This window comes from Myotis yumanensis, unplaced genomic scaffold (genome assembly GCF_028538775.1).
Source record: "Myotis yumanensis isolate MYYU_CA2020_CCGP unplaced genomic scaffold, mMyoYum1.0.hap1 SCAF_24, whole genome shotgun sequence".
Classification (NCBI taxonomy): Eukaryota; Metazoa; Chordata; class Mammalia; order Chiroptera; family Vespertilionidae; genus Myotis; species Myotis yumanensis.
Window position 1 is genome coordinate 6,695,778 of NW_027223775.1, and position 12,579 is coordinate 6,708,356.

At 47.8% G+C, this 12,579-nt stretch overlaps 1 pseudogene; it reads right to left on the reverse strand.

Annotated features, from left to right (window-relative positions):
* Positions 1-11,316: 11,316 nt before the first annotated feature.
* LOC139000550 (GTP-binding nuclear protein Ran-like) lies at positions 11,317-12,579 on the reverse strand (annotated as a pseudogene).

A 12,579-nucleotide genomic window follows, 5' to 3' on the forward strand; every position in this document is an offset into this window, starting at 1 on the left:
TTAATCGTTTCAGACAAGGTTACCCCTCTTTAGGGGACACAAAAGGAGTCCATCCAGTGAATTACCACACTTACCAATGACCAGGAAATTCCAGACTGCCAGGTTGAAACTACAATTTGGTTAGTATTTAGTCTTGTTTTGGTAATATGGATTTAGCAAAAGTGACTCCATTTAAGCAGAGTTCTGAAAAAAAACCGGATTTTCACCCCTGTGAATGATTCTTTGCAAAGAACTGTCCACTGCATTACAGAACATCTAAAGTGCTTGGCCCACTACCTACTAAAATACTAGTAGCCTTTGCCCATCATGGTGAAACCAAAACTGCTTACACATATTGCAAAATGTACTCTTTGGTAGGTCTGATCATTAAATCCATACCCCTACCCTGGGAACTGACTATAGATCATTTTCACAATCAACATTCTCTTTTGCTTACAACACATTCCATTTGCTAAGACCAATAACTTTCCTTCTAGACTCTGCCAGGATCCCAACCCTCCCAAACAATTTCCCACCAAAAAAAGTCCACCTAGCCGAGGCCGGTTTGGCTCAGTGGATAGAGCATCAGCCTGCGGACTGAAGGGTCCCAGGTTCGATTCTGGTCAAGGGCATGTGCCTGGGTTGCGGGCACATCCCCAGTGGGAGATGTGCAGGAGGCAGCTGGTCAATGTTTCTCTCTCATCGATGTTTCTGACTATCTCTCTCCCTTCCTCTCTGTAAAAAATCAATAAAATATATTTAAAAAGAAAAAAAAAGTCCACCTAGAGTCCTCTAAAATATCTGATTCCCTGAACCTGGATGCTGTTGCCATTTTGGGGCTCAGTCCATATGGTTTCCAGAGGGCCTAATCCTATATAATAAAAGCCTAATATGCAAATTGACCAAACTGTGGAACCATGGGTGGAATGACTGGTCGCTATGATGTGCACTGACTACCATGTGACAGACACTCAACACAGAAACTGCCCCCTGGTGGTCAGTGCGCATCATAGCGAGGAGGGGGAAGGGGGAAGGAGTGCTGCTCAGCCAGAAGGTGGGCTCACAGCTGGCAAGTGTAGCGGCGGTGGCAGGTGCCTCTCCCACCTCTGCAACAGCGCTAAGGAGCAGTGTGCCGAGTGGTAAGGAGCAGCAAGCAGGCGGGTGGTAAGGAGTGAGGGGTTCTGGACAGCGACAGGGCAAAGGCCAGGCTGAGGGACCCTCCCTGCTCCCAGTGCACAAATTTTGTACACAGGGCCTCTAGTAAGTTTATATTCCTTTACCACTTTTGGCCCTGGTGCATTCTTCCTTTGGCAGTCCTAACATTTGGTGTCAAAAAACCAGGAGGATTCCAGGGGGAAAGGTTGCCATTATTCTAAGTTTGATCCCTGAGTTTGCTATTCTGAGAGCAGTAGGCAGCAGCAGCTTGTTCTGGGGTTACTTCTGAATCCTACTTGGGTGACATGATCACTGGCCTGCATTAGGCCTCACTCCATTATGTGCCCTCTCAAATCACTCAAGGAGGACACTGCATCGGGAACCTCTTCTTCTTCATTGCTGACCCACCATCACACACCAGCCAATCTTATCTAAGTGAGTGACATTCCACAATTTTCCTCGTATCAAATCTTTTGTCCACTTACTCTCAATGAGTTTTCCTAGCACTAAGCCAGAAGACTCCTTGAACATACAGCCTCAGGTTCTTCTGGACTTGGGATGCCCAGTCTGGAGGGTCACCCCTCGTTTCTCATGGCAATTTTTTAGCAGTGGGACACCTGTCCTAAACAGTCACCTTTGGACTTGTGGTCTGTCACTCATCCTTCCCCTGTTAGCCATGCTTATTCTCCTTATCATGGGGAACCCCTAAAATGATCCCTCCTGGCTGTCTCCTTAAAAATCTCAACTGCCTGGGAAGGCCAGAGAGAGTTGGGGGGCAGGAGGGAGGGGAGTAAGAGATCAACCGAAGGACTTGTATGCATGCATATAAGCATAACTAATGGACATAAGACACTGGGGGGAAAGGGAGGGTAGGGGTTTGTCAAGGGCGGGGGGGAAAAAAGGACACTTATGTAATACCCTTTGTAATACTTAAAGCGAAAAAAAAAAAATCTCAACTGCCTTAGACTCAGGGTGGAGATTAGGCCCAAGCCCCTCATTTTCTTTTGTAACACTGTTTGGCCACAATATAAACTAAATAATGAATCTAAATGGCCTAAAAACAGCAATTCAATTTTTACACAGTGCAATCCTATATAATAAAACCCTAATATGCAAATCAATAGAATGGTGGAACCACGGGTTGCTATGACATGCACTGACCACCAGGAGGCGGACACTCAACGCAGGAGCTGTTCCCTGGTGGTCAGTGATCTCCCACAGGGTGAGTGCCGCTCAGCCAGAAGCCGGGCTCATGGCTGGCAAGTGCAGAAACGGTGGCAGAAGCATCTCCTGCCTCCAAGGCAGCGCTAAGGACCCACTCGGTGACCAGGCCTAAGTTGGCAGGGGTCCCAGACTGCAAGAGGACACAGGCTGGGCTGAGGGACTCCCCCCACAACACACACACTTAATGCACGGATGTCATGCACTGGGCCTCTAGTATTAAGATAATTGCTGTCACCACCATGGAAAATGGTTAGAGGTTCCTTAAATCCATGCCTCTCTCATCCTTCAGTCCTGATCCTCTCAGTCCTGCTCTACCCATCATATCCTTCTTCTTTACACAAACATCATACCTCTAACACTTCTGATTCTGAACCTACTTTTTAAAAAATATATATTTTATTGATTTTTTACAGAGAAGAAGGGAGAGGGATAGAGAGTTAGAAACATTGATCAGCTGCCTCCTGCACACCCCCTACTGGGGATGTGCCCACAACCAAGGTACATGCTTTTGACCAGAATCAAACCTGGGACCCTTCAGTCTGCAAGCCAACACTCTATCCACTGAGTCAAACTGGTTAGAGCTGAACCTAACAGACCACCTAACTCCACCTCCTTATGTGCCCCTTCCCTCACTTCCCCTGGCCCTTGAGAGAACTGGAGAAACTCAAGTTCAAATACAGCCTTTTCCCCATCTAACACTTGCACCTGGGCCACCCAAAGATCACCTTCCTCAACAGCCACTTCTATTCCCATGCCCATTCTAGCCCCAAGGGAGATAACAGGAACCGAGGGCATAGTCCAGGTCCACATCCCATTATCAAAGTCCGACCTTGCACAGATTGAAGAAAGACTAGGTTCTTTTTCCACCAACCCAACCACTTTTACCAAGGAATCTGAATACCTGATGCAGTCCTCAGACCTAACCTGACATGACATCTATGTCATCCTGTCCTCACCCCAGAAGAAAGGAGTGCATCTGTCTAGCAGCTCAGAACTATGTCGACACCCTCCATAGACAGGTCATGGTGGCCAACCCAGTTTGGCACTGACACAGTCACCCAAACTGACCCGAGATGGGACTTTCAGGTCAATTCTCCAGGTACTGGCTCTGTAGCTATATGATCACCTGTCTCATTGCCGTACTCAAAAAGGCTTCCCATAAGGCTGTCAACTATGACAAACTTAATGAAATCATTCAGATCCCTGATGAAAACCCAGCTCTCTCCCTCTTCCACCTCATGGAGGCCTTACAGAAATTTACCACATTAGACCCTCCACCTACCCAGAGGGAACTCTTCTTCTGAACACCATTTTATATACCAATCAGCTCTCGACTTACTATATCCCACAAACCACTCAGAAAGATCTTGTTAACCTGCCTTTAAGGTTTTTAATAATAGAGATAAGGAGAAACAAAAGACAAAGGTGACATCATCTCACAAATGAACCCCAAACAAAGAGCCGGTCTTCCAACCAAGGGTAAGTAAGAGGCTAAGCCTCCTCTGGGCCCATGCTTTAAAAGCAACAAGGAAGAACACCGGGCCAAGTCCTGCACAAACTTGACACACTCACCTCCCCAGCATCTCAGCCCTGCCCTAGCGGTGGAAGAAAAGGCTACTGGAAATCAGACTGCTGCCTGGCCTCTCCAGATCAGACCTCAGCCAGTCCAGCAAGACTGCCCTCTAGATCTGGTATGAAGTTCCCAGACCCCTGGGACTGGCCACCAAAGACTGAAGCTGCCCAGACCCTGACAAGGCCCCACGGACTTACATCATCAGGACAGAGTCTTGGGGAATGCTCTACACTGCATCTTATAAATGTACCCTTTAGCCACTCTTTTCTTGTTCTACCTGGTTGCCTGACTGGGGCTACCATGAATCTCCTCATAAAACCCGTTTTGCTGAAACAGTCATCTCAATTTCATTTTCACCCCACAAAGTAGAGGCATTTCCTTAGATGTAAATGTCTTATCTCCTCCATGACTATCCCCTCCTCTAGACAAAAAATACTCTTTCTGGGGCTTTCTGGGTGTTAGGGTCGGGGAAGGAGGAACATACTAGACTAAAAGGGGTAAAGAGTTATAAATGTACTAGAGGCCTGGTGCACAACATTTGTGAATGGGGGTAGAGGACCCCTTCAGCCCGGCTTGCACCCTCTCACAGTCTGGGACCCTTGGGGGATGTCTGCCTGCCAGCTTAGGCCCTGAGGGGTCCTTAGCACTGCTGCAGAGGTGGGAGAGGCTCCTGCCACTTCTGACTGAGCAGCCCTCCGCCTGTGGAAGTGCACTGACCACTAGGGGGCAGCTCCTGCATTGAGTATCTGCCTCCTTGTGGTCGGTGCACGTCATAGCGACCAGTTGTTCCACTGTTCAATTGATTTGCATATTAGGGTTTTATTATATAGGAGTAGAGGAACTGTGCATGGGTAGGATCCCTTGGTATGGCCGGCAGGGATTGGGCTGAAACCAGCAGTCCAATACAGCCTACTGCTCTTGTCTGCTGCTCCTGCTCATCCTGGCCCTGAGGCGCCTGCCACGGTCTCCTGCCCAGTCAGTTCTGATTAGGAGAGGCTACGCTGCTGCAGCTGTGCTCATCATCCATGAGCCCTGCATGAGGTGCAGAGGTGGGGTGAGGGGGGAGCACGGGCACGATCGGCCCTTCAGGCAGGCAGTGGGACTCCCTTGCCAGCCTGGGATCTAGATCTGTCCCACTGAAGTTCACAGTAGATGTCAGGAGCCACCTGGCACCTGCTTTTATGTCATTTCTTCCTTATGGAGCATCTAGGATGGGGAAGCAGCCACAGTGCGCGAGGTTGATTTCCAGACTTCCTGGGACTGGCCCCTGAAGATTTAAGCGTCCCTGTCAGGATCATGCTGGTGGCTCTGGTCCCAGCTAGGTCTGTTGGTGCTTAGCCTGTTCTCTGGAGATTGGACCTGCAAGACTACTGAGGGAGTGAGTGGCTGCTTCAGGGCTGGTGGGTCACCAGGATGGGTCAGTCAGCTGAGTGGCATTCCTGCTGTAGGAGCACACTGACCACCAAGGGGCAACTCCTGCATTGAGCATCTGCCCCCTGGTAATTGTTACATAGGCTAGCAGAAGGGCTGAGACCAAAATATCAGCAGGGCAGAGGAGGAGGAGAGGGATATTTTTGTCCCTTGTAAAGGTCAGTCAGAGTAACCAGTGGGACCAGGAGCAGGTGGGGGCTAGGTGTAGGTGGTCACTGGTGAGGTGGTTTACTGGAAAACAAAGGCTGTTAATCATGAAATGGACAATGAGAATAATGGGAAAATCACTGGGAGGGGCAAGATCCCCCAGCAGGGCATAATGGAGTGCAAGAATGTGCCTAATTTTCCAGCCTTTCTATTCCCCGCTTCACCCTGGGGTTGATGAGGGATGCCTATCTCATTCTTCTGTAGCTTCTATATGCTTAGGTGTGGTGTAGAGATGTCTCTAATTAGTCAGTGTTTGAGAAAGGAGATATTATCTAGTATAGCTTTGGAATAGCATCACTTCCCCTATGGATCTATTGGTAATTGCCTGAATACGGTTTTGGAGAAAGGAAGACAGGGTAGGATGCAAAGACCATAGATGAGTACCAAGGAGAGTATTAAAGGCAGTGAGAATGCTAGCCTTGGGATCTAAAAGCTCAGGGAGGGGTCCCTTCACTGCATTATCCTCATGGTGGCTTGAAGAGATCAGACCCCAACTCGCACCCTCAGCCTTGCAGCTCCAACTCGCACTCCAGCCTCGCATGCCCACAGTCCCGCCTGGCAACCTGCCTTGGCCTGGCGCCACCCCCTCATCTGCTCCACCATCCCACCTGCAAGGCGACTGATTGGGGCCAGCTCCTCCCCAGCCCTCCAGCTCTCTCAGCGCCTGGGAGACAGGAGGCGGCCCCGCCCCCCCACCGCTGCTACTGGTAGCTGTCTGTGGGGCGAGAAGACTAAAGTTGGGAACCCAGAGGCAAAAGAAAAAAGAGTATTTCTTGTTTACAGGAGAGGACAGCATAAGGCATTTATGGTCCAATGTAATGGCTTAACTTTGTGGGATGAGAGTGAAACCAAGGTAGGTGACTGTGGTTTGGGAAAATTGGGCTTTATGAGGGCATGTGCAGTAGCCATGGTTGGGCACTGAGGTAGAACAAGAAAAGAGTGGATAAGGGGTTATTTAGTAAGATGCAGTGTAGAGGTGAGGTGGTTAATGACTGTGAGACTAACCTGTCACCCCCTATAATAGAGACTGAAAAGGAGACAACGGTCCCACCGAATTCAGAGAGGGCAGAATAAGTGGCCCCATTATCAATTAAAAAGAGATCAGTTTACTTGCCACCACAATCATTCCCCAAAGCTCTGTCCTGGTGATGTAAGTTTGTGGGACCTTGTCAGGACCTGGGCAGCTTCAATCTTCGCTGGCCAATCCCAGGAAGTCTGGGAGCTCTAAATCATATCCAGAGGGACAGTTAAAGCTGGAGGGCCAGACTACAGCCTAATTTCCAGTGGCCTTCCCTCCGGACCTTGGGCAGAGCAGGGGGGTGGGGGGTCAAGCCCCAGGTTTTGGCCCATGTCCTTCCTTGTTGCATGGGCCCAGAGAAGGCTTAGTCCCTGAATTACCCTTGGTTGGAAGATCATCACTTAGTTTGGGGTTTGTGAGTGGGGGAGCTGGAAGGCCTCCTTCTTTGCTTCAGCCTTGGCCTGATCTCACTTTTGTTTTTGAATTTGGGTCTCCTCAACTCTATTATTAACACTCCGGTGTGGGGTGAATTTCCCGCCAAAATATAAGATGGCGCGGGCAATTATTTAGGTTTCCCGCGCAAAATCAGGGATTTTTATGATACCTATTACCCCAATGGGTATGAAACGGTTCGCATACGCAGGTAGGTATCTTTGTGAACGGCAAACAAACAAATATTTGGTAATACGCAGTTACAATCGGCCCGAGTTTACACGTTTCCCGCACTCCACCGCAAATCTATATGAACCGAGTTAAGACGGCTCCCGCGGAGTACGCGCAATTCACGCGAGCCGACTTAACTCGTTTCCCCCACTCCAAGTGTTAAAGACTTTAAAGGCCAGGTTAAGGATGTCTTTTGAGGGATTTGTGGACCTGTGTCTATTTTTTTTTTTTTTTTTTGAAGTTTGTGGTATATGTCAGGCCTGATCCTATATAATAAAAGCCTAATGTGCAAATTGCTCGCTGTGATGTGCACTGACCACCAGGGAGTGGCACAGAACAAGTCTGAATTTGGTGGCATATCGCTGGCAGTAGGCAACAGTGGAGGTGCTGTCAGCCCAAATGGACCCTAATGAGAGCGGGACCAAGGCAGGATGGTGGAGCAGGTGAGCAGGCGGTGCCAGGCCAAGGCAGGTGCAAGTGGGCATCCAATCACTCCACTGATCTCCCACAGACAGCTACTAGTGATTTCATTACCTTTGTCATAGTTGACTACCTTATAGGGAGCCTTTTTGTTTAGAAGAAGGAAAAAGGTGTGTGGCCTGGCCAGCGTGACTCAGTGGTTGAGCATCGACCTATGAATCAGGAGGTCACGGTTCGATTCCCAGTTGGGGGACATGCCCTGGTTGCGGGCTCAATCCCCAGTGTGGGGTGTGCAGGAAACAGCCAATCAATGATTCTCTCTCATCATTGATGTTTCTACCTCTCCCTTTTTCTTCCTCCCTGAAATCAATAAAAACATATTTTTTTAAAAAAGAAAGAAAGAAAAAGGTGTGTGTGGTGAGTGGGAAAAGAGGGGGAAGCAGGTCCTGTACCATTGCCAGCTGCTTGGATTCAAAAGCTCCATATTTTTTCTTTACAAGGGAAGGGGCTGTATTCCTCCCTGTAGTTTCAGAAAAGCATGGCTAAAAATAAGATTCTCCAGGCTGCAGTTGAAGGGGTAGACTTTAAGGGTAGTGTTGAGAACGCCTATTTACTGCAGTGATTGAACAGGCTTTGGAAGAAAGAGTCCTTGGTGAGAGAGTAAGCAGTCTTGTATTCAAGAAAATTTAATTCTTACCTGTCACAATGAGGGCTACCTTTGGCTCCATTCCTTTAATGGTGATGCCCTTACTGGAGGCTGACAGGAGTGTCGGGCCCTATCAGTTTAAGGCCACTGTGTGGGTAGGCTGTGGTCCTGGGGATCTTTCAGTCCCTGTGACAGTCCCTCTTCCAGTGGCTAAACTTGTGGCACAGCCCTTGAGGTGACTGACATATGGCTTAAAACTGAGCCTTTTGTTTTCATGGGATGGTTTTCTTGCTGTTTCTCTGCCCTGTTATAGGTGTTAAAAACACTGCAAGTGACATCAGTGGAGGTCTAGGGTCCTAAGGCTACTTTTGGTAATTTTTCCTAATGCCTGAGGCAGTCTATTGGGTAAAATGTATTCCAAAAATTTTCAGCCCTTAACAGACAAATAATTTCTTTAACATGTTTTTTATGGATTTCCTAGATATAACATGCTAAGGTTTAGTTGATAATTGAAAGGGTTAAAGAGAATAAAACCGGGCAGAGAAAACTTATTGTGCTTAGTAGATATCTTGCAGAAAGCTTGCAACCTTGAGCACCGCATAGCCCAGGTAACCACTGGACATCTGGTGCCAGGAGGAGCCAAGGACAGGGCACGTCAGTCAAGCTCTGTGTCTCAGAAGAACTGTTTGCAGCCAGCAGAAGTTAATAAAATCCTGCCTCCCGCTTCAGTCTCTGCTGACTCCTTTTTTTTGGACTCAGCCTACCTGCACCCAGGTGCCTGAAATAAAAGTTCTTTTGATATATTATGGCCTCATGTTATAGGTGCGTGACCCTGGCCCACTCTGAACCTTTCATTTGGCGCCGAAACCCAGGAAGGTATAGTGAGTGGTCCAGTAAGAGCCATTGCAGGATTCCAGCAACTGGGCACTTGGCACTCAGAGAGACCATGATCATCCAGCTCCTGAGCCCACCTTGTGTTCGGGAAAGCCTCACAGCCACATTCCTGCAAGGCTGAACTTCTGCTGAACTCACGACACTTGCTTAAGACCCCATAGCCTTCCTCCAGACTAGTCTGGGTCATGTGTGACTGGATAGTGGATCTCTCCTTGCCTCGCCTCCTCCTGCATCAACACCAGGCATAAATTCATGGGTAAATGGCTTTAGTCTGTTTTCCCATGTTCCAGACAGTAATTTTGGATTTGGAGCCAGGTTACTGCATGGCCAGCCCCATGGAAATCAGCACTGGTTGGGACAAGTCCTCCGGGGGAAACAGGTTCCCTCACCCACTCTCCTGACAGGAACACCTGTCACAAAGGGAGGGCTTCCATCTGTTTCTGTTGAACATTAGGGGAGACAGGGACACCTTTCTCTACCTTAACCTTTGACAGAGAACAGACCTTAAGCCACTGACAGTTGCCATGGGAAATTCACAGTCAACCATTCCCACATCATTCCCCAGACCCCTTGGGTGTCTACTTAAAAATCTTCAGACCATACAGTTCGAGCAGGACTTAAGCGACTAATTTTTTATTGCAATACTGTCTGGCCCCAGGATAAATTAAAACAGCACTTTCGATTTCCAAATCCTAACTGACCTTGACTATCCTGCCACAGGCAAGGCAAGTACCCTGAGGTCTCATATATCCAGGATTTTTTTACATTCAGGGAAACATCATTCTCTCTGTAACAGCTGCTCTCCCTCACAGATTTTCCTTCCTCACCTGTGACCCTTCAGTCTGTAGGCCAATGCTCTATCCACTTAGCCAGACTGGCCAGGCCAAAAATCATGCTCTAAATAATCATGTGGTAGAGTAAAACATCTGCATAGGAAGGGCATGAGATAATGAAGGAACTCAATAACAACTTCTATGGGTTTTGAACAATTTTTTTAGAGACAGCTCAGCAATCTTCCTGTGTTTAATTCCTATATCTACCCCTTGTAGATCTCAGTGTAATGAATAGAGCCATATACAGGGTGTCCCCCCAACTCCTTTACCACTTTTGATCCCGCCAACTATCTCCTGATCCCCAGCTTACAGCTCCTCTGTCTCAGTAGCCTGAAAAGGCAACCCACAAAGCAGTTAATTATGAAACATTAGCAGAGGTCATCCAGGAAAGACATGAAAATCCAGCAATCTTCCTCTCTTGCCTTACACAGGCCATGAGAAAATACACCAATCTTGATCCTATAAGCCCAGAAGGAACAAACCCCCCAATGAGATCTTTTAAACATGACCTTTAAGGTCTTTAATAATAGAGACGAGGAGACCCAAATCTGAAAACAAAGCTGTGATCAGGCCAAAGCCCAGACAAAGGCCTTTCAGCCCCTAGCCACCACTCTCATGAGCACCAAACGAAGTGCTGGTCCTCCAACCAAGCGTAAGTCAGGGGCTAAATCCTACAGACTTACATCACCAGGACAGAGCCTTGGGTAACAACTGTGGTGGCAGGTAAGTCAATCTCTTTTTAATTGGCAATGGGGCCACTCATTCTGCCCTCTCCAAATTCGCGGGGACGCTTGTCCCCTCCTCAGTCTCTATTATAGGGGTTGACAGATTAGTCTCACAGTCAGTAGCCACCTCTACACTGCATCTTACTAAGTACCCCTTATCCACTCTCCTTGCCTGACTGGAGCAGTATAGGTATCCCTCATAAAGCCCAGCTGTCCCAAATGACAGTCACCTACTTACTCCTTATCTCCTCCATCATTGTCCCCTTCTCTAAACAAGAAATACTCTCCTTTCTCAGGCTCACTAGGTACTCTCACCTCTGAGTTCCCAACTTGTCTTCTCACAAAGCTCCTCTATGACATGACATGGCAAAGGGACAGAGCCTTTAGATCCCATGGTCAACATTCTCATCCTTTTAATGCTCTGAAAATTGTTCTGTCCTCAGTGCCTTCGCACACCCCTGCCCCTCCCCCAAAGAACAACTTTCTTTTCTTTTCTTTTCTTTTTTAGATATTTGAAATACAACTTTATTCTGAGTCTAAATGAAAAGGAATGGGAATGACAGTAACAAACAAGGTTTCACCACTGAGTATTGTGATGCGACTGCAGCATTCTTATAGTTGAAACTCAATAAGGAAACTGCATTCCAAAACAGCTAAATATGCAGGTCCAAAAAGTGAAGGTATTTTAACTGCCACATTCACTCAAAGCCCATTCATCTTTCAGCATCCCAGGATCAAGCACAGGTTCTTCTTTGCTTAGCTATATAGTAAAGTGGCAAACACGCGGCACCACTGACATCACAGGACAGTTGCCTATAAAACTAGACTTCTGATGCTGGGCTCCAGCTTCCCTTTCACAGGTCGTCATCCTCGTCTGGGAGCACGGTGGTCTGAGCAACCTCTAGATCATGCTTATACTGTGTTGCCAGTGTGGAGTCCATGGGTGAGAGCAAGCATGGCAATGAACTTCAAGTTAGGGTCTCCGATTATTTTTCTGGCAAGTCAGAGGAAGGGCTTTATAAAGCTGTAGATACTTTTGGCAGAAATGTCGTAGTACTGAAGGTTCTTCTTTCAGTGGAAGACAATGGATTTTCCTTCACTTTCCTGTCCTTGATGTCCACTTTGTTGCCACATAAGACGATGGGGATGTTCTCACACACGCGCACCAGATCTAGATGACAGTTAGGCACGTTCTTGTAAGTAACTCTTGAAGTTACATCAAACATTATGATGGCACACTGGGCTTGGATGAAGTAGCTATCACACAGCCCCTCGAACTTCTCCTGGCCAGCCGTGTCCCACACGTTGAACTTGATGGGTCCGTGGTTGGTGTGGAACACGAGGGGGTGCACCTCCAAGCCCAGGGTCGCGACATACTTCTTCTCAAACTTCCCTGTCAGGTGGTGCTTCACGAAGGTTGTCTTCCCGGTGCCCCCGTCCCCAACCAGCACCAGTTTGAACTGCACTTGGCGTTCTCTTTGGGCAGCCATGATGATGTCATTTCCAGAATCGTCTCCCGGGCCATCTAAGAACAACTTTCTTTACTGCAAAACTATAAACACTTAACAGTCCAGCTACTATTAGAAGCTGAACTCATTATCACCCAAACCTTAGCATGATATCTCTAAAGAAAAATGTGGCAGTTTTAAATCCAAGTGGCAGGAGGCCTGGGAACAGGCTGCTGGGCCTGCTCTCTCCTCTTCTGCCTTTTCTCCAGCCTCATATGCCTATACATAATTTTCTAAAGTCTTTGACAACTTAAAAACTTTGGAGCATTGCTGGATTAAATTATAAACATCTAAATATTTCAA